The sequence below is a fragment of the Ictalurus punctatus genome, chromosome 23 (genome assembly GCF_001660625.3).
Source record: "Ictalurus punctatus breed USDA103 chromosome 23, Coco_2.0, whole genome shotgun sequence".
NCBI classification, from domain to species: Eukaryota; Metazoa; Chordata; class Actinopteri; order Siluriformes; family Ictaluridae; genus Ictalurus; species Ictalurus punctatus.
In genome coordinates, this window is record NC_030438.2 from 18035974 (window position 1) to 18057881 (window position 21908).

Below are 21908 nucleotides of genomic sequence, written 5' to 3' on the forward strand. Positions count from 1 at the left end.
TCTCTAGTAACCTCCGGATGACTCAGCTGGTCGGACCAGTTTCAGATAAATCCCGTCTGGTGATCAGGCTGTTCCTTATTTATTTATTTATTTATTTATTTATTTATTTATTTATGTGAAAAGTTCATTCTTTGCATAGCTACCCAAGCTGCGCACAGTTTCTCCCATGTTAATTTTACTCACCAGATGTTGTTTTCAGATCACAACTCCGTCTCGTGTCTGATGCCGTCGTTCCTAATTTAACCGGCGTTCCCAGTTCAGGCTTCATATGACTGCATCATCACAAGACCGAAACGGAGTTCTGTGGCTCCTCGGTAAACCCCAGGGCCAGGTTGTGGACTGAAATGACTCAGAATGAAGTGAACCCGAGAAACTTCTGGGTTTAAATAACTGACAAGTTTTATCTCGGGACAAATTTCATGCTTTTCACTTTCACGTGGTATGGACCAAAAAATAACGTACTGAGTTTTTTATATATATATATATATATATCATATTACCGCTTCACTTTTGCGATATTAAAACAAACCAATGAATCTGTGACGTCCCGGTCGAGGAACGCATGCGTCTGACTGCTCATAAATATATTGGGTGGAACAGCAACACCAAGGTCGATCAACGCGTCCACCTTCACAAGAGAAAACCTCCTCTGGCACTGACGCGCGTAACCACTGGTAGTTTTCACGGTGGCTTCGTGGTTCACACTTTTGACTCGTACCTCCGGTTCAAATCTCACTTCTGCTGTTCTCTCCGTACTTCAGGGGTTTCCTCCAGGTACTGTGGTTTCCTCCGCCAGTCCAAAGACACGCCTTATAGGCTGATTGGCATTTCCAAGTTGTTCATTATGTGTGCGATTGTTCCTCGAGATGGGTCGGCACCCCATCCAGGGTGTCCCCTGCCTTATGCCCAGAGTTCCCTGGGCCTGATAGGCTCCAGGCTCTCCTGCGACCCTTTGTAAGATAAGTGGTATGGAAAATGGATGGATGGATGGATGGATTTCCTCCACTTTCCTCATGTTTAAAACAATTAGCGTTCGTTAGCGTTGGTTTTATTGATGATTGTTGTACATTTTGTTGTGTCTATTCATTTCAAACTCACCTAAGGACATAATATAATATATATATGTTTTTACCTGCCAAATATGAAAGGTGAACATCGTATTTGAGCGATATACGGAGTCAGGCTTATTTCATTCTCGGTTTTATTCCGAATTCCTGTCAGTAATTCCATCCTCTACGGTCTGTCAAGCGCTGTCTCAAACACTTAACATTTACAGCACCAAAATGTCATCTCTAACGCTAGAGTTTCCTTAATATTGCATAAATCAAAAGTACAAAGTGAAACCTTTTTATTTTTATTTTTTTTAAAAGTATTTTAAAATCCCGGTGTAGTTTTTGGGGGTTGGGTTCGGGGGGACTTTGGTGAACCGCTTTGTATTTGTTATATACAGTACACATAATATAATCCTTAGGTTTACAGCTCTTAACATGAGGATTTGTCTACATTCAATCTGAAAGGTCACGTGACCAGATTATTCACACTGTGGCCAGATGTGAGATTAGTTCAATTCAGTTGCTTTTATTTATTTATTTATTTATTTTTTATTATTACTTGTTTAACAACCGATTATAGTCACAAAAAGCGGCTTCGCACGAATCCCGATGTAGATTTAGATCCGAAAGGAATGAGACAGATGTGACCGTGGCGAGGGGGGGGGACTCCGAGACGACCCGAAAAGGAACGCTCGAGCAGGACCGGACTCAAAATGGCACCGGCGATCATCCGGGTGACACCGGATAGCGAGCTTATACGGTATCGTTACGGTATACGTGCGTAGAAGAGGAAAGCCGTACAGTACTCACGGCGTTGAAAGGATGTTCGTTATTAACAGAGTCCAGCCATGAGCACAACGCAGGAGAGTTCCAGTATCCAGGCGAGCTTATTTATTGGCCGAGATAAGACATGGGTGTAAACTGTTTTGGAAAGTGTGACCAAAAAAAAAAACATCAGTCACGACACTGGATTCGATCTTTATACTTTTGAAATTATCATGACTTATTGATGGGAAATTCCAAATTCAGGGTTTTTTTTGGACTATACTTACCTTGGCATTGAGACATGGGGGGGGGGGGGTAAACCCCACCTCACGTCTGTTTTTAAGTTCAAACTGGTGAGCAAACAGTCGTCTTGTTTTCTTTCCACAAAGCACCATGAGTATGCCCTCCCTCTTCTCCCCACGCCACAGGGAACTCTGATGGATTAACATGAACAATACCCTTGGTGCCAGTGGGGGGAGGAGGTGGAGAGAAGGGGCGGGGGGAGGGTCGTCAGACTGCAGGCCTTCCTGCCGTTTGTGTAGACATTCACCACACGGCAGTCCGTCAACGGTGAGCAACTGCTTCCTGCGTGACCCGGCCGTGACCTCGCACCCTGGCGGCGTGACCTCAGACTCGAGTCTCCTGCCGGCGGGCTGTCTCCGTGACACACCGAGATGTTCACATGCCACGCACCGCAGTGACACGACGTGACGGCATCGACGACGACGTCGCGTCGCAGCTGTCCCGTCACGACCTCCTGTCTCCGTTTATGACTCCTTCGCTTTTAAAATGGAAATGTATTCTTATCTTCCGCAGCCGAGTGAACGCTGAGCGAAGTACAAATTTAGTAGTTTTTTTTTGTGCGGCGGTGATGAAATATTCTCGTCCCGGTCATCCCGTAGTCTCGGCTTTCAACTGTAACCTCTGAGTGACTTCGCAAATGTTCGCAGCGGCGTGCCGAGTCTTTCAGCGTCTGAGCTCTTCCATGTGCTCATGCTTTTCTGAGAGGGCTTTTAAACGATTTTTTTTTTTTTTTTTGCCTCCCTGGCTTCACGCTCACATGCTGTGTGTATTATAATTAGTCTGAATTAGTCATTCAGCAACACATTAGTCTGCCGAGATGTTTTCGACGTCTTTCATATCGAAATTCATTCCGTCTCAATCGCGGCAGTGTGGTAAAAACTCTAATGTGGCTCATTAAAGTCTCGGATCTTGGAGGAAAATACGGATGTGTTCTGAACAAAAGCGTTTTTTTTTTTTTTCCCTCTCTCTCTCTCTTTCTTTTTCTAACAAGCGACGTTCGATAAATCCTAAACATTTTGTTTCAGACTAATTTAACCGGTCACTTTAAGCTGATTTAGCCTAATTAGTAGCTAGCTGGAATGCTGACTAGTAATTAAAGAGGTCGTCGTCTACATAAATTAACACACCGCTGACATCTGGTGCGAAGTGTACGGCGCATGACATTTTTCCTTAATTTCGACTCGGGTATTTAAGGTGTCTTTTGGATAATTAAAGGTTATTTTGTTTGCTAAAAGGGAAGCATTCTGTTGGAGGGTTCTGCGTAGAACCTCGTCCTCCAGAGGGACTACTAAAGAGGCCTTTAGGGTTGTAAATTTAGAACCATGGCTTCTGCAATGGTTCGTTAGATCGTTAGTGGTTCTAGCTTGGCGATGGGACACGCGTTGTTGGGGCTCCTTCGAGTGGACAAACTAAAGGACGACTTTGGACGGCAGACGCCCTTAGCCAGGGCGACTTACGTGTATCTCATTTGTACATCTGAGCAGTTGGATGGTTAAGGGCCTTGCTCAAGGGCCCAAGCGTGGCAGCTTGGCGATGCTGGGGTTTGAACTCGCAACCTTCCGATCGGTATTTCACAGAGGAACAATGTTAATGGGATAAACACTGTTGTTAGGGTTTACATATCACCTTTAAGGATTCCTCCAGGGGCACAAACGGAAGAACCAATCAGCTTCCTCAAAAGGTCTTTGGATGGTTAAAGTGTCTAGTATGTGCGACCCACTGTTTTAGGATTCTACGTAGAAATTCATCCTCAACAACCAAAGAAGTCTAATGGATTCATTTTAATCTAATCGTGAGCATGTACTCCTGGAGGTAATGGTTCTGCGAGGGTTCCTTGGATGTGTAAAAGATTCTAGCATACACTGAAAATGAGTGGGTCTTGAATATTCTAGAATAATACTGCAGTTAAAGGACCACCGACCCTGTTAGGGCGTTCTTTGGATGGTTAGAGGTCTAGTATTTGGAACCTTCCCCGAATCCCACTGTTGTACAGTTCTACATAGAACCGTGTCCCCCAGAGGTCCACCCAAAGGCGTGTTAGCTAGGGTTCTTTGGATGGTTAGGGGGTTAGTTTCCTATAGGGGTTGTACTTGTAACCTCCTTTCAAACCCACCGTTGTAGGGTTCCACATAGAATCATGTCGACTAGATGGACGACCTAAAAGCCTTTAAGGATTTAAAAAATACATTCACTCCTGGAAGCGAATGTTCTACAAGGGTTCCTTGGATGGGTAAAGGTTCTAGCAGTACATTGGGAACAAAAGACTATCAAGTAGTCTTGGTAAAACAGTACGTGCACACTTTGGAAAATCGTTCTTTGAGGTTTCATCGGATCTCCTAGTTTCCTAGTCTCTTAAAAGGGTTCTACTGGGAACCCTGTCTGGTAGGGATTCTACAAATAAGCCTTGTCCTCCTGAAGGACAAGCGAAGAACTCTTTAAGGACATAGAGTCTTGGAAGTAAGAGTTGAACAAGGGTTGCTTGGATGCTTAATGGTTCGAGCTTTTAAAATGTCCTCTACCTGGAACCTTGTGAAGACGTTTAATAATAAATAAATAAAGTTTTTAGCCTCGTGAAACGTTTCTACTTCATCTGAACCCTAGACCCAGGGACCTCAGACCACCAAAGGACCCCTAAGGGCTTAAATTTCTCTGCGACCCACCGTTGTCGGGTTATACATAGAACATTTGAATGGTTCCTACAAAGAAACGAATGGAAAAGGAGTTCTAGATTTAATTGGGTTTAAAAAAAAAAAAAAAAAAAATTTCTCTTTCCTAGCGACTGATTCTTGTTGCTAATCAGTTTTTTGCTAATGAGATTTTTTTACATTGGTTACTGTCCCAACCGTTAGTTTTGAACCGAACGCACCAACCAGCGGCAAATCTGACTCATGCTGAGACGCTGAAACATTAATACAGTGCGTCCCGTCAGCATTCGAGAACCGAGCGAATGATTTTTTTTGCCTTGAAAGGATTTTGCGTAATTGCCCCATGACAATAAAAAATGCACAGCACTTTTTTTTTTTTTTTTTTTTAGTGCAGGCTGCAGCTCGTTCTCTCCTCATTTCCTTGCTAGCCATAGGCTATAACCCCCCCCCCACACACACACACACACACACACACCCTCCCTCTACACGGACAAGTGACGAAGACGTCGTACACGATCCGTGTGAACCCGCAACGCTGACGGTTACGCCGGTGAATAATTAATGTCCGTATTTGAGTCATCCCCACCCCCCCTCCCCCTTTTTACTTGAAATTTTCATGTCTTATTCATGGACGCCTCAGATTTTCTCCATCATTTCTCACAGCGCATTCCCCAAAGGCAGGACTGTTTTGGAAAATTAAGTAAGTGACTATGAAACATGAAATGAAACGGTGACGGGGAAAATTCAGACGGTCATGACTCTGATGGCGTCTGTAACAGTGTCCCAGATCCCTGAATTCATAACTAGATAGTGTTTAATATGAAGACATCAGGCAGTTTACGAAAGCTGTAAATCTTTTTCTAACAAGACACATATAGTGATGGGTTGTTTTTTTTTTTTTTTGAGTTTTACGATTCGGGTGGGATTGATATCGATTCAGTAGTTAACGTTGTTGGCATAGTATTCACGACGTACACACGGTCGTCATGCGAAAGGTACCGTGGTTCTGATTTTAATGCAAACCGCTGTAGGTCTCGATCATTAGTAGGTCACATGATCATTACATGTATGCGAGGTTTACCTGTGGTAGACGTAAACCACCCCCGTTGTTACGCTAGCAGCTAGCTAGGCGGTTGGTTGTACGGATCGTTTTACTAGTCCGTCGTCGCTGACGAAGCGTGAAAGCTCACATATCGGCCGGCGTTATTACTTTCACCGAGCTTTCTTGGCAAACGTCTGTACATATGGTCACGGATTGCAAGAGATGAACACTTCTCCTTAGACCCGAAGAGAGAGGCGATCGCGGTGAAGGTTTAAGCACCTGCATGATTAGCGCTACGCGGCATACCCGCCTTTGTGTGACCGTTCCCTTTAGGCAGCGGCTGCTAATTAACTTGGAACGTTTTCCGAATTTTGATCCTGCAGGCGTCGCTTTTGGAAAAAGCGTCCAAGTGACTGACTCGTAGAGCGTCACGTTCGGATGCCTTCCTGCATTTTTTTTTTTCCCCACAGTCCTCCGAGCGATCCAAAGGGGTGCGAGTTTAAAACCCCGAGAGGAATCGCGAACGTGCGGATAAGTAAACTTGCTCGAACCTTTAGACGGCTGAAATTAAAGACGAACCAACACACAAGACCATTAAATTAGTAAATCGGACACTCTGGGTGAAATCGGCTTCTCGATAAACATCCGAAGCGCTCACTTTGCAGCTCGGCGGCGTGTGTTGGTTCACCCGAGTGTGTAATTACGCTAACGGCTGCCTGGAGCCGTCTCGGGTCGTAACGCAAGACCGCGATTTCGCAGGCAGCTGTTTCGCTCGTCTAATAGCAGATCCGGCCGCTCTCGCCCCGACAGCCGCCGTAATCACACGCCGGGACATGACGGAGGATTTAATGAGACGGTGATACTCGAAAAGATAACAGACTGCTTATAGATCAGTGGTCTCTCCACCCCTGCCTTAGTGGGTGATTACGGGTAGGAAGCACAAGGCGCTTCGGCTGCTGGAGGGCCCTTGATGAGGGAGCGGAGGAAATAATGATTGAAATAGTAACTGACTCGCATCGGTCCGAATCAAAATGGGTTAAATAAAGGACGGCTTGAGACGTCTCGGGTTTGTCCGGACCCGATCGAGCACCTTCGGCGCATTTTAAAGTGCGGCTTGGATCTACAGCCGGGTGATAAACGATTGTCGTGAATATTTCACCTCGATTACGATTTGCAAACGTGAATTGGAAGGAGAATATAAACCGTTTTTATCAGATAGACAATTATCAAATTCGACCAGTTAGCGTGTCGGTTAAAATGGCAGTTTTCAAAGTGGCGGGAAAGTGGTTTTGTGATTTAAAAAAAAAAAAAAAAAAAAAACATCTGTATAATCCTGTATGGACTGATTTCTCAACCTGAAGTAAAGTCCCCAGCATTTTAAACCTTCTGGTTACCTTCAAAATGTATATGATGAGACACGTATAGCAATTCCATCTGTCGCACTCGTGCGTCCAGACGACGTCGCGGCTCGGAAGTAAGGAAAGCCGAGAACGTTTTCGAGCCTTTCGTCTCCGTTCCCGATTTGGAAAGCCGTCTGGCAGCGTGGGAAAAACGCTGGGTCGACGGCTTGTCCCGTTTCATGTCCACACACACAAACACACACACTGAGCTCACCATCACACGACGGCTAAAACAGCCAAGCCTGCAGCTGGCAGGAGGCTCTGTGGTCCTCATAGTGCACCCTCGAACAGGAAAAGTGGTTTTCGAGAAGTTTGTTGCTGTACTACTTTTTCGCCATTCATGCGTTATAATTTAAGCCTTTCCGAGATGATGTCTTTCCCTCTCGCAGCTCCGTCGTCTTTCCACAAGCCAAGCATTTTTATTTTTTTTTTGATGGAAGAGAAACAAGTGTGGACTCGGATAAGAATTCAAACACGATGCCTTCGGTGAACCCGTCAGTTTGCATCGATTCGCTTCCACGCGCTGTTTTGCATACATCCCCGCATGCCATTTGTCTCCAGTATGCTGCTATTTTTAGCTAAAAACTTGACTGAAAAGAGGGAAAGTACTTTCATTAGCACGGTTTTTCATGCGTCCATAGAGGGGGAAATTTGGAGAAGATCCAGCACTTCAGCTGTAAGATTCATATCAAAGTCTTAAGGGTTTCCGAGCGACAAACCGAAGAACTTTTTACGAGGTTACACGGAAGCTTTTTTGTACGCTGGTAAGCTATAAGCCTTTGTTCACACTAGCGAGCGACATTTTCTCAAATCTATGGCAATTAGGGATCAGGTATCCAAATGAATCTCAAAGGAATTCCTCGGACCTGTCCTACAGCATCGGTTGTCTGTCGTCCTTGGAGAACCTCATATCTGGCACTGAGAAAGTTAGCAGTCTCGCATTCTCCTTGGTTACAATACGGCATCTGCGGTGGAGTGTACACGTTTTGGCGACTACCGTCTCATCCGAGGTTTAAAGTGGGGAACAGTCGTAACAGGGACGCGCAAGAGACAAATGACAGTTTTCTCAGACTTCGCCTGCCCACAAGACAGCTGTATTATTCTTCGTGTTGAGAATCATATTGTATAGATGTTAGGTTGTATTCTTTTAAACACAGCCACTGACTCCTGACATACGAGAGAAATGGCCTTGTCCTTGCACTGCAGGAAAAAGTAATCAGAAATCCAAGCTCCTATAGTCGGAGTCAATTTTTCTTTTCTTTGACATTGTCAAGCCTGGCTAGTTTGAGAATGGACACTGCAGGGATGTAGCCTTGGTTAAATATGATGTCGGGCTCATTTGTGTTTTCCTTGTTGGGCTTTTGAAGTACTATTTTTGTAAAAAAAAAAAAAAAGAGAGAGAGAGAGAGAAAAAGTGCAAACTGATGAGATGAGATAATACTTTATTAATCCCCAGATGGAGAAATTAGGGATGTATAGGGATGTATGGGGCGGTACAATTGCGAATTGATGGGATGTATGGGGCGGTACAGTTCTGAACCAATGGGATGTATGGGGCGGTACAGTTCCGAATTGATGGGATGTATGGGGCGGTACAATTGCGAATTGAATGGATGTATGGGGCGGTACAGTTCTGAGCCTATGGGATGTATGGGGCGGTACAGTTCCCGAACCGACGGGATGTATGGGGCGGTACAGTTCCGAATTGATGGGATGTATGGGGCGGTACAGTTCCGAACTGATGGGATGTATGGGGCGGTACAGTTCCGAACTGATGGGATGTATGGGGCGGTACAGTTCCGAATTGATGGGATGTATGGGGCGGTACAGTTCCGAATTGATGGGATGTATGGGGTGGTACAGTTCTAAGACTATGGGATGTATGGGGCGGTACAGTTCCGAATTGATGGGATGTATGGGGCGGTACAGTTCTAAGCCTATGGGATGTATGGGGCGGTACAGTTCCGAATTGATGGGATGTATGGGGCGGTACAGTTCTGAGCCTATGGGATGTATGGGGCGGTACAGTTCCGAATTGATGGGATGTATGGGGCGGTACAGTTCCGAATTGATGGGATGTATGGGGCGGTACAGTTCCGAATTGATGGGATATATGGGGCGGTACAGTTCCGAACTGATAGGACGCACAGTCATGTGAAAAAATAAGTACACCCCATGGAATTTTTTTAAAAACATATTTGGACAAGCAAACATTCGATCCTCTTTGAAACAGTGTCTATTAATAAAGTTGAGGTCTATTAAATTACACCTAAAATTGGTATTTTGTCGTAATTTTCACAATTAAATTAAAAAAAAAAACGCAATCGGTCACATGGGAAAAGTAAGTACACCCTTACGTTTATCATTACATTACAACCTCATCTTGACGATTCAAAGCGTGTGTGTGTGTGTGTGTCTCTTTCCGCATTCATTTTTTACATACTGCTAGTCACGGCTTGTTAAGTTCTAGGGCACTTCATCAGTGCCATTGGAAGTTAATTTGAATGAAACGTGACCCAACTGCTTCCAAAATGGAGGCCTTTGTTGCAACCCGAAATCGTGACTTTTCATACCACCTTTTTGCTGATGAGAAACCTGGAACTTTGCGTTCTGCTCTCCAACGAGACTCGAGTGCACATTATGTACATTTTCTGCCTAGTTGATGCCCGTCATCTGCTTCCTCATCCACCCACAGTCCTCCATCTCTGTGTGCATCTGCGCCGCTAAGCCAGGCAGCAGGGTTTAAAACTGCGCTATAAATATAAAAATATAAATCCCCGAAGGGCAGCATGACGTCAGCCCGTCTCCATGTCACACAGACCGCGCACAATTTTTTATTATTTTTTTTTTCTCCTCCGTGCTTTGGCAGCGCTTCCTAATTAGAAACGTGGTAGAAGCTTTCGGTTTATGGTTGCCATTTGATCCCCAGCCCTTTTTTCTCCCTTGGAAAAGGGGCTTGGGTTTGAAAGGGTGACTGTGGGAGTTAATTTGGTATAGCAGGTGTGACACTTTTTTTTTTTTTTTCTTTCTTTCTTTTCCCCTTTTTAGTAGCCGGTTTTTGTTAGTTCTCTGGTTAACACCATGTAGACATTATTTAAAGGGGAAGAATTGAAGACAAATGATCATTAGGCTTGCATGGAGCCCCCACCCCCCAGATTTAACATAAAAACCTCAGTTAATGATTGCAACTAATCATCCAGAACAGGTTAAAAAAAAAAAAAAAAACATGACACAAAGAAAAAAATGTAGCTACAAGTGTCTGTAGGGCGAATCACCCTATCACAGAGGAGAACTTAAAAAAATAAAAAAAAATCTTAAAAAATTGTTTTTTTTGGGGGGGGGGGGGGGGGGGGGGGTAATTCCGAAGTCTGTGTTGCTATCGTCGTGAAGAACTCGTAGATCAGACCATGACACGTTTTCTTTTTGTGCAAGATTCCTTCCTGCTTTTTCATTTTCAGCATTTAGCACTACTACCCAAGTTCTAAAAGCCACGCCCCTTGATTAAATGCGGTTTGGCAAAGAGCGGCTAGCCTAACCGCAGTCGTTTACGGTCACAGCCGTCGGGTCGATTTAAGAAATCATGGCACGTGGCTAAAAATTAACAACAAAGAACTGAATCGAGAGAAATCTCTCGTCCGTTTTAACCGTGGTGAAATATTAAACGCCAAACCTGCGTTATGGTCTAATCCGAGTAAAGATCGATTTCACTGGATAATGTGGTATTGTATCATTTTTCTTTCTTTCTATTTTTATTTATTTATTTATTTATTTATTTATTTTTAAAGAAGTTCTTCATCGTTATATCGCACAAACCCGATCTTGATTATGAATCAACATGAACATAACATCATCTGAAGAATTTGAATACTTCAGTCCATACGTATTGACTACAATGGCGGAAGTGAAGTAACAACTACTTCTCGAGCCCGGATGGATGTGGACGGGAATGCCAGTGCGGAAAGCGGAAGCTTTTTCATCCGGTTTGATCTCTGTTTACGGTCTCGCTCGTGTTTATTTTAGATTGCACTTACTGGACTTTGCCTTTGGTTTGTGGCTGCGGAAGGTAGCATTAGTCAACACGTCTAATGAAAGGCTTTCCAGATGTTTCCCAATAAAACTTTTTTTTCCATCTACACTTTAGACGCCTGGACTTTCCCCCCCTCTGTCGATGTCATGAAACTCGGCACCATGCTGTTTCATAACAAAATATTACACTCGTGTTAAAATGTCTAAATCGGTATAGCTCGAGAGATTTTTTTTCACGTTTTTTCACGTTTCCCTAAAGGAGTCTCCAGTGTCGGCGCCTTGTGAAGTCTGAGGAGAGCGTATCCGGAGACTTCCCCGTGTTCGGGACGAGGCCGGTGAGCGAACTGACGTCCCGTGACGTTAAACCTCGCTGTAAACGTATAAACCGTACGTCATTCTGTAGTAAATCTAAAATCGCCGAGTCATCGCTATCGTGGAAGGGGAATAAACTCCGCTTCATCACACCGCCCCACGCCGCCGATCATTTTCCTAAAACGTCACGGTACTTGTTAGACCATACGTGATAACTAAATGTTCTGTCGATACATGATACTGTCAAACATTTATCGTTTGTAAGAGCTGTGTACCGCGTAAGGTTTTATCGCTAATTTCTTTATACTCTCCTTCAGTTTTTGCTTTTACAATGGTGCCTTTTGCTCGGAGTAAGCCTCGTGGAGCTGTTTAAATCACCGTGCTCTCTGTCAGAATGTGTTTTAATTTATTCAGGCACCGTAACTGAAGAACGACACACACACACACACACGCACACACGCGCGCACAAATCAGTGCTGTTGCCAGGGTGTCGTTTACACAGCGATCCCACGCTTCTGATGGAGAGATGGCGGAGGATTGTAGCCAGGCCCGGGCACGTCCGCCTCCAGCCAAAGACAGAAGAATGCTGGGAAATTTGATGGAAAGGTCACCTCCTCCCCGTTTTTCGCTTTCTATAGAAAACACCAGCCTCACCTGCCCTTTCACTGAAAACCGGACAGGAGTGTGGGACTTGTAGAAATCTGGCCAACCTTAGGTTAGATTAATTTATTTTTTTTATATATATATATATATATATATATATATTTTTTTTTCACTTTGTTTGACTTCTTTTACTTCAACCTTTAAGCTGGTTTCTGTAATCGTGTGTGTGTGTGTGCGCGTGTGTTGAGTGGGAAGGAAAAGTGGACGCAGAAGAAAGTCGGACTGAGCGAGCGACGCTTTCGGCTTTTGCTGATGGATCCATTGTGTATCCGAGATCAGCGTCAAAAGGGATGCTGGGTTGAAGGGACGTCGGACTACGTTCCGCTGACGTGGAGTTTTCATGGGGCGTTTCAGCCACGGTCATGGGCTGTACACGTCCTCGCCGAAAGCATTCCTCTCAACCGATATCGTGAGAGTTAATTCACTCGAACGGGGAAAAATGCCGTCCCAGGTAATCCTGGTAAAATCTGCAGCAGACGACACATGCTCATGTCAGATTCTTTGAGGCGGATTATCTAAAGAGACATCAGACCTGCAATTAAAGAAATTACCGCAGTTCGCTCGCGTCATCAATCGGCACGAACCTGCGGTGATAAAGAAAGATGTCACAGTGTCGCGAAATCGAGTCTGATCGCCAAAGAATTCTTTTAGGATGTGCGATATTTAAAAAAAATAATTTATTTATTTTTTTTAATTACTTTTTTTTCTTTCTTCTTTTTTTTTTTTTTCACGGACAGCAAAAGTGGTGCGAAAAATCGCACGATTAAAGTTGGCTGTAGCGGATAGGCCTGATTGGACGACAAACTGGATCTTCAAAGCTTTTAGTCTTTGTGTGAAATCTTATGTGGCGCTTCGGGATTAGTCATTTGGCTCGTCTTAAAATATCATGATTTGATTTCAGTGCGTTGGGACGGTTTCTAGAAATCAGACTTTTATTCTTCGCACCATCCATGCAAGTGTTCATTTTTAAACAAATCTGGGTTTAGTTTTAGTCGGTTTTATGACAACGGTTTTATATGTGTGTGCTTCCGTGACATCGATTTATTTATTTATTTTTTTGCTTGGTAAAGTAATGTAAAGATGAAATACTGACTCCGTAATAATATAGATCTCTGTGTGTGTGTGTGTGTGGAGGTTGTTGGTGATGTCACCGACTGCTGTATTTGGTTTGTTTGTACACCCGGTGGTTTCGTTCTTTTTCAGGACATTCCAGATTGGTGTATTGGCTGTGCCCAATGCTTGTGCAATGGCTGTGGTTGATTTCCCCCCTCACTCCTCAGCTTCAGAAACGCTTGCTTTTCTCCCAGAGACGCCTCTCGGATCGTCATGTTGGTTTATCCTTTTTAACAGCAAACGCAGTGTTCACTGGTGAAACCCAGGGCTGAAACCAAAAGTAGACATTCAGAGCTATTAACTAAAGTAAGTAATCATTCTAACATGGCTCACCTGGGCAACATGGAACACCTATCGGTCACATGTTCCAGTATTTTGGATCACCTGGAAAATGGGCGGGTTCAAGCTAAAGCTGCCATGTTATAACTAAATATATAAGGTCATTAGCTTTTAACTAGTTTAGTTGATGGAAAAACAACAGTGACAACTTTTTTTAGTTAAACCCCCCCCCCCACACACACACACTTGTTGTTGCCCCCCCCCCCCTTCTTTTTCTTTATTGAAAATAGTTTTAATTCCTTCTTAAGTGGAACACTCCATTATGGCTTAACCGAAGTTTTTTTAATCCTTCCGTCTAAGTGAAGGCTTTGAAGATGCTGGACCTATCACACAGCTGCGACCGCCTAACACTCAACAGCCCCGTCATAATGAACTGTCCACATTTAATAACATTTACTACAGTCTGGCCAGTTATTACGTCGCATAGACGTGATGCATGATCACGTTAGCATGGTGAACGAGACCTCGATGAACACCGGTGTGCTGCACTTTAGACGTTCTCAAACTCCCATCCGAAATCATTTACGTAGTACTCTTATTCTCCTTATCTGCATGTTGTTTATTTGTGAGCTACGCACACAGCAGAATACGTTCTAGTCGTTGGGAGCTGCAAGAATAAAAAAAATTAAATTTGTCTCACACACACACACACACACACCATTGCCGTCTCGGTTCTAGGCACGCTCCGGCTTAGCTTTTAAATTATTTAGCACATTAGAATATTTCATACAGTGACAGTTTCCTGGAATTCAGATTTTATTTTTGGGCACGTTTCACTGCCCCGAGTTTCCTCACAAATGATGTGGATGTTCACGCGCACGCAGAGCGGGAAAAACAAGAAACTTGTGCAAACCGTGTCGACTGGAGATTTTACCTGACACGTTAGTATCGCAGGTCAACACGAACCGAGCATTTTACAGTATAGAGAGATTCCTTAAGCGAGATTAATGATTAATCCCACCAAATTACGCCCACGCCGAGCTTCAGCTAATAAACGAATTCGCGTTTGCCCGACTTGCGCTCGATCAAAGCAAGGCGCTCACTAAACCGTCGAGTGTGGAGTCTGAACACTTGCTTTTCAGTTACCGTCACCATCCGGAAGTCGATTACGTCATTCCGTGCTTCTCTTCATACCATATATATTTTAAGAACGAGCGGCCAGATGGCTGTAGGGTTTATACGGAGTGATCGTTGTAACCGGCAGTGAACCGGTTAGGTTTCGGAATCGGTCCAGACAGGGTCAAGATCCCAGCAAGGTCAAACGGAGAAGCTCCTTACATGTTCAAGGTCAGGAGCTCAACGCATCGATCCAAACATGGGCGAGGTATACAAGCGAGCAAACCCGCGATCTAGACTCGTCGATGAATAACTACAGAGAACTAAATCGACCAATCGGAGCTGAGAATTCAACAGCGCTGAGGTCTTAAACGACAGACCGGCTGGAATAATATGGTTAACATTGCTCCTTTCGTCCACTTGATAAAAACCACACGACGGGCGAACACCACTTAAAAATCCCCGTCCCCCGAAATTATACCGTAACTCCCGAACCCTCTGAGCTTGATTTCACAGTACACGGTTTCCCATAAGCAAGCCTAGTGTATATATCTTTTCGCCCTGAACCAGCAGTGCCTCGCCCCGGGGAACTCACCATTGCAGGATGAAGGTTTGTCATTTGTTTACCCGGCGCTCCGAGTACTTAGGCAGGATGATGTATTTGTGGACCTTGGCAGTGCTGAGACGGTGATGTATTTGACATAGAATGCAGAGAACCGATATTTCAACCTCACACACTGGGCCTGTGAGTACACCCAACCACGCTGGCATGTTTTTTTGTGTTTTTTTTTTTTTTTTTCCACTGTTCCTAGGCTGGTGATAACTTGCTTCTCTGACATGACGGGGCTTTTGCAATCTTCCTCGTTGTACAATAGCGTATCTTTTCTATTTTTTTTTTTTTTGGGGGGGCATTAACGGATGGAGGTTTAAGCAGCTCGGAGACCGCAGGCTTAAAGTCCTGCCACATATTGGTGTGTTATACGTGTCATCATGGCGTCTCTGATCCAGGGATTGCGGGATTAGTGGCTGATTTAATCATCCCGAGTAATGCTGGGAAGCAGTGCTGGATGATGGAATTGAGTTTCCAACTAAAAATGTATTTCAGTTTGTAAATCGAAGCGTTTTTTTTTTTTTTGGTTCTAGAACAGTTTTTTTTTTTGCTTTATGGACAGTATTTGTTGAACAGTGTTGAACAAGTCTTCAGGACTAGCACGTAAGGGCTTGTACCAGGACTATTGACACTAGGATCAAACCAGGAATCGAGGCCGTTTCATGTTCGGAATCAGATATTTGTGATTTTAAGCCCTCTACATTATCCTGCAACAAAAGATTCAATGGGTTCCTCAAGCAAATCTCAGAGTCGTCTTAATAAATCGCTTTAAACGATTCATGGTGTCTGATTTAATTTTCCTCTTCGGATTAATCCTTCCAAATACACGGGCTGGTTTCCTAACATATCGACGTGTACTTTATGAACGTAGTAGCTCCGAGGATCGGATTTTGAGCCGTTTAACGAGCTATTTCTTCAAATGGATGTGCTTTTATAGGAAAGTCGTCCACGACAGCGGTGCGACGAGCCCGGATGTGGATCGTCTTCCTATATGGACACATCCCGAACGCATTGTTAAAACCTATACACCACGGCGATTTGCGAATAATTACAGTTGTTCATTCATCGATGAAGACCATGTAAAGCTGTTTATCCCATTTAAAGTTGCATTATATTATAGCAGCTTGGTGCATAAGCAAACATAATAACTCGGCGAGGTTAACAAGCCAAATAAATGCTGCTCAAGTTACAGAGAAACTTCCACTCCTGTGTCTTGAAAACGTTTCCTGTAGTGTAAAACTTCACCGCTTTATCTTCTGGTTCCTTCTGACCAATCAGATTCAAGAATTCAACAGCACTATAGTGTATATTTAAAATAAATACATAAATGTTCAGAATGTCATTGACCGCCTTATGTGTTTAATAGTGATTGTGCGTATTTTTGTTTTCCTTACTTTTTTTTTTTTTGTTAAAACCCTTTGGTCAAGATGTCTTCTTCAGATCTAAACTCAAACCGCTTTGTTTTTTAAGATACAAGCAAGATTTTAGATACAAGCATGACACTAGACGTGATACCTGCATGCTTTCGTCAGACCCAGCGAGCAAGTCCACCACTTGGCAAGATGAAGTCCTGATAAATTTGCACATCAACACTCGACTGCATCTCCACATGCCGATCCTCCCGTCTCCCGCTCTAGCTGTCTTGCGAATCTTCCACTCCATCAGCAGAGTTGGACCCCCCCCCCCCCCCCCAGGCTGATCAAAAGTGACTGGTTAGTTCACATCACTGATGGATATAATACCATCTCTGTATTTTAATTAAGATGTCTCTTGGGCTTTCCACATGGAGGATTTGTTGGTTTTTTTTTTTTTTTTTTTTGGGGAAAATGGGTGTTTTACTTGAAAGGACTTGTTTTGGCTCGTGTCCACGTGTCGGAAACTGCTGGGAGATTGGGTTGCTCCATTCCAGAAGACGGTGCTGTCTGGCACCCGTGCCACCTTTTTCTGCAAGTTTCCAACAGCCAACCCCCCCCCAAAAAAAAACCCACCCATCTTCATAACTTTGTGAAGAAGGAGAATGGTTGTATCTCATTACAGTAGGACCTTCTGCCAGAAGTTCGTTATTTCACGCCTGTTCGTTATTTTATTATACGTTTGTAAACCTCGTGTCATTGTGGCATTGTTTGGTATAATTAATCAGGCCACCTGGTTTGTCATGGCGTCAGGACAGGAACGTTTGAAGAGTGTTTGCTCTGAATACTCAAGTCCGTACGCAGTGTCCGCGTCTTCCCAAGTGGCTTGTTTATATCCTATATAGAAACAGTCCCGTTTGAGTAGATTCATCTAGAAGACTTCCAGTTTCATCTGCAACATCCATTTCTTGGCCGCGGTGAAACTTGAAATAGGAAGTCACGTGACGAGTTCAGCCGATCGCGTTATTTAACACCCAATCCCGATCGCTTTCCTACAGGATACGGTCCAAGTCCAAGACCACCAAGGAATCCTCCGCCGGGATTGCACCTAGGTTTGAAAACGCACTTGATCAAACATATCGCATTCTGGTTTTCCTTTTTCGACTCGGGTGCTAATTCCGTTTATATTTGAAGTTAATCGTAATTTCCCCATCCCTATCCTAAAACACATAGGTGGCAACTGAGCTGTAACGTTTAAAAAAAAAAAAAAGTTTAGACCTTCCTGCGTTTTCAATCAAACCGGCAGTCGCATCAAACGCAAATAAACTTGGCGGGAACGCCGATTCACTCGAGAAGAAAGGACGCTAGATGTGATTTGCTTCGGGTGGCAATTGCGTTCACTTCTCGTTTATCTAGGTGACCTTTGAATCGGCAAGTCATTGACGAGTATTGTGAGGCGGTAGGAAACAAGGTGAGAGTGTGGTTCCAATGGCTGGGAGAAAATGAGGCGCTACTGATTATTAAGTAGTTCTCAGAGCAGGCTTTTGCCTTGCTGTTTCTTGCCACATACCTGAACCAAAAAAAATCAATTCTCATCGAGTCTCATTCACCGAAATATATGCTTATGAATTCTGTTGACTCTCTACCTGCTAGGGTTTCTTTTACTTAGCAGTGTCGGTACCACTGCCTAATGGATTGTTTGGTATCTCTATAGATTGAGAATTCTTGTCTGTAGGCTGGAAGATAACCAGTTGTTCCTGCTGCACCTGGCGTTCCAGTCAAAAACACAGGCTTCCTTTTCCTCCATATTGGCACGGCTTCATAAAAATGCCATACTCCTCCTGCCACCTCTGTGAAACTTTTGACTTCCCCTCGCGATCCCATAACCCGCAAGCCTGCCAGGAACTCTACTCTTTCATCCTTCCGCACTGTTAAACTAATTACCTGCCTGCAGTGATGGCCTGGGAAAGCATTAACCAGGCTTACGGGACGTGATTTGTTGGCTAATTTTGACCACGAGGCCCTGGTGCTTTTATGCCTGCATGATGGCGCACAAGCCGAAGCAAAAACGGACTCCCTCGAGCGGTCCCCACATTAGGGGTGCAAATGAAATCAAAAGCAATTAAAAATCTCAATGGGGAGTTATTTCCCCCATGCTAACCTAATTCCATCATCCTTGTATCTTTTTATTTTTTTTTTGATCGGAACTCTGGTTTTCGGCTCTGGGCTGCAGTCACATCGCTCCCCCTGCTCTTGAGTGTCTGTAATGACTTTTCATCAGTTTCTTGCCCAGACCTGTTCATCGAGATCTCGTGGCGGTTCCGTCGTAGCTCGCTCAGTAGGAGGTTTTGTTCCTATCGCTCCTCATTCCTTTTCGATGCCCTCATCCTGACCCCCAGATGATTACGGGCTACACCGGCGCATTCCTCCGAGTCCTGTCACTCATTCTTAAATTCCAACCACGGTACACTTTTATTTCTAAGTGGTCTGGACGTGGCGACCTGGTTAACTGACGTCAAAATTTTCTATATACATCCGGTCAGAATGAATAATTCCTGCGTTTAGGTTTACGTAAAGTGAGGCGTTTCAGTTCTGGAGGTTTGCAGTAGACTTTAGGCCGGCACACCTGGCTTTACGTACCAGTCCAGTTCATTGTTCGGATTTCCCATCATTCCTTAAGATCTGGGATTATTCTTGGTGGGCTGCCAACTCGGCGAAGACATGGTATAAAAAGGGCTAAGCAAACTGATCAGTGTTTGCATGTCCGGACTTGTCTCTTATTTCCTTGTCGCCCTGCCCTCAGTGCTTCCTCAGCAATGAATTATTTAGAAGGATGCAGTTGGGGACTAAAATAACATCTGTCGCAGCAGCTTGAGAGCGCTGTAAACAGGACATAAACTTTAGCCCATCGGCGACAAGTTTTTCACCGGTTTTTAATCCCGACCTAGGGATTCTTAGGGGAGAAACTCGGGTCTCGTGCTTAAATATTTCCACCCGGGTTTTACTCGGGAACCAGAGGACGCGTCACTTCCGGCGGTTAACGGACCACTGTCGCAACTGAAGTTCATGTCGAAAGTTTAGCCAATTCTAGTTCTTCCTTTCTCAGTAGCAAATCTTCAAAATACAGGTTGGAAATGTCACTCGCTGTGGGAATCCATTCTGTAACTATAACCCCCAGAGCGATGCATTATCATATAAATGCACGTCATATCAAATATATGAAAAATATTTGATCTACGCAATGACCTGTTAACGTTGCCCTTTAAACATTAGCGAATTTCCTTTCTCCGACTCTCCCACGTCTCTGTCTGACACTCGTTTGCTGTGACCTTCTTGGCTCGGGATCAGACGAATTCCTACTATGTAATTATCTGTCCAGAATAACGTATCTCTTTCAGGAAGTGAGGCTAGAGTTACGGAGATTTCGCACAGCTGAGTGACTCTGGATTAAGGTTTTCTTTTGTAGCCTTTTTTTTTTTTTTTTAAATGGACCTGATTTTCCTATCTTGTATTTAGTTTTTCATTTCATTCCAGATAGACTCCGTTGAACTAAAGGAGATTTACACCGGGTTGGTGTTTATAAGCTTGCTTAAATTAGCTATAAGCCATTTCGTGGCCGTGATCTTACTCAGAACGGCGTGAAAACGCATATTGACAGAAAATTCTATGTCCCGTCCCGTCCCGTCCCGTCCCCCCTCCCCCACTTCGCCACCCGACTCATTTCAACTCTGACTCACGTTGGCCTCCTATTCTAAACCGCCTGACCTCGTGCATCTATCGGTCCTTTTACACACTTTGGATCAACGTACAAGAGGATGTCTTCAACGTCAGACGCAAAGCCTCAGCGGAACAGCCAGAGAAAGGGACTAATGAAAGGAATGGGTAATGAATGCGTGCGGATAAAGGGGTCGCCGAAAAATGGGCTGATGCGCCTCCTTTGTGCAGCAATTAGATAAATTAACCCGAGGTCAGAGTGAACGGCGAGGCAGCGAGAGCCTGCACTCTGAGCGAGTCTAAATCTTTTATGAATTCTCCTTTGAACTCCAGTGGCGCTCCAGGAACCCGGGACCTCGGTGCTCTGCGGGAACCCTTTGATAGTTTCTTTTTCTTTTCTTTTTTTTTTGTTCATTTTAATTTGTTAGTGCAGCAAACATAGCACCAAATGTGCTTCCATGTTTATTTATATATCCAGAATTACCGTTATTTATTCTACAAATTGTCCAAGATGGGAATTGTGCCGTCAGGAGCAGTCGTGGTATGCTAGTACTATCTGTAATATAGGGATCATTCGTATTTCATACGCTATGGTGGACGTGAAACTGAAAACCTAGTCCCTCGACAGCTTGAAAGTTGGCTCACTCCACCCGGTATAGCTGATTTGCCAGTTCTTAGATTGCCACACGTTCCCATGTTTTTCCATCCTCGACTCTGCTCTTCTTCAAATATTCCACAGGATGTGTTTATTTTTTTGGTTCTCCTTTAATGGAAAGGCTTGTGTTCTCGCTGGGAGTGGAATTAGGACAGAGGACAGGAGGATGAACTGGAATGAATCTCTGCACGAGAGAGGAATTTTCCAATGTGATGACTAGAACTTTCCAGAGGTTTGGACTGGAGCTGCTATGGTTAAACAAGACTGGAATATACACTGCCAGAAGCTCGGTGGTTTAGGACGGCAATTTTAGGTGTTTATCGAAGCATAATCTCTTGTAAAAATAAATAAATAAACAAAAATCTACACACTAATTTCAAAGCGTTTTGCTTAACCTCCATTCGTTCTTCAGTCCAGTCCAGAGACAACTGGCCTCAAAGCAGGACGACACCCTGGATGGCATGCCAGTCCATCAAGGGCACCATGCACACACAGGCAAGTAATTTCACAAACTGGCATGTTTTATGGAGGTGGCAGGAATGGGAGAGCCAGACGGAAAATCACACACACTGGGAGAACAAACAGTAACTCAAGCCCAGAAATGAACCCGGGGATCCTGGAGATCCGAGTCAGCGACGCTACCCACTGTTCCACCTTTATACTTTCGTATTCAGTTTTGTCTGTTCGTGGTGATGTTGCTACCTTTTATTTATCCTAAGTATTTGAGAGACATGCCACAGCATATTTTTAACTTTGGTATTAGGATTTCTCTTCATCTTGACTAAAATATTCTCCGTGCCGACCGAGTCGAACGGCGCGGTAATAAAATGGCGCGTATAACTCATGAAATACGAGTAAGTC

General features: G+C 44.1%; 1 protein-coding gene across 2 annotated transcripts in view; it reads left to right on the top strand.

The window, feature by feature from the left end:
- Positions 1–21908, top strand: part of ext1a (exostosin glycosyltransferase 1a) — a 53210-nt gene that overhangs the window by 2174 nt on the left and 29128 nt on the right. The window lies entirely within an intron of this gene.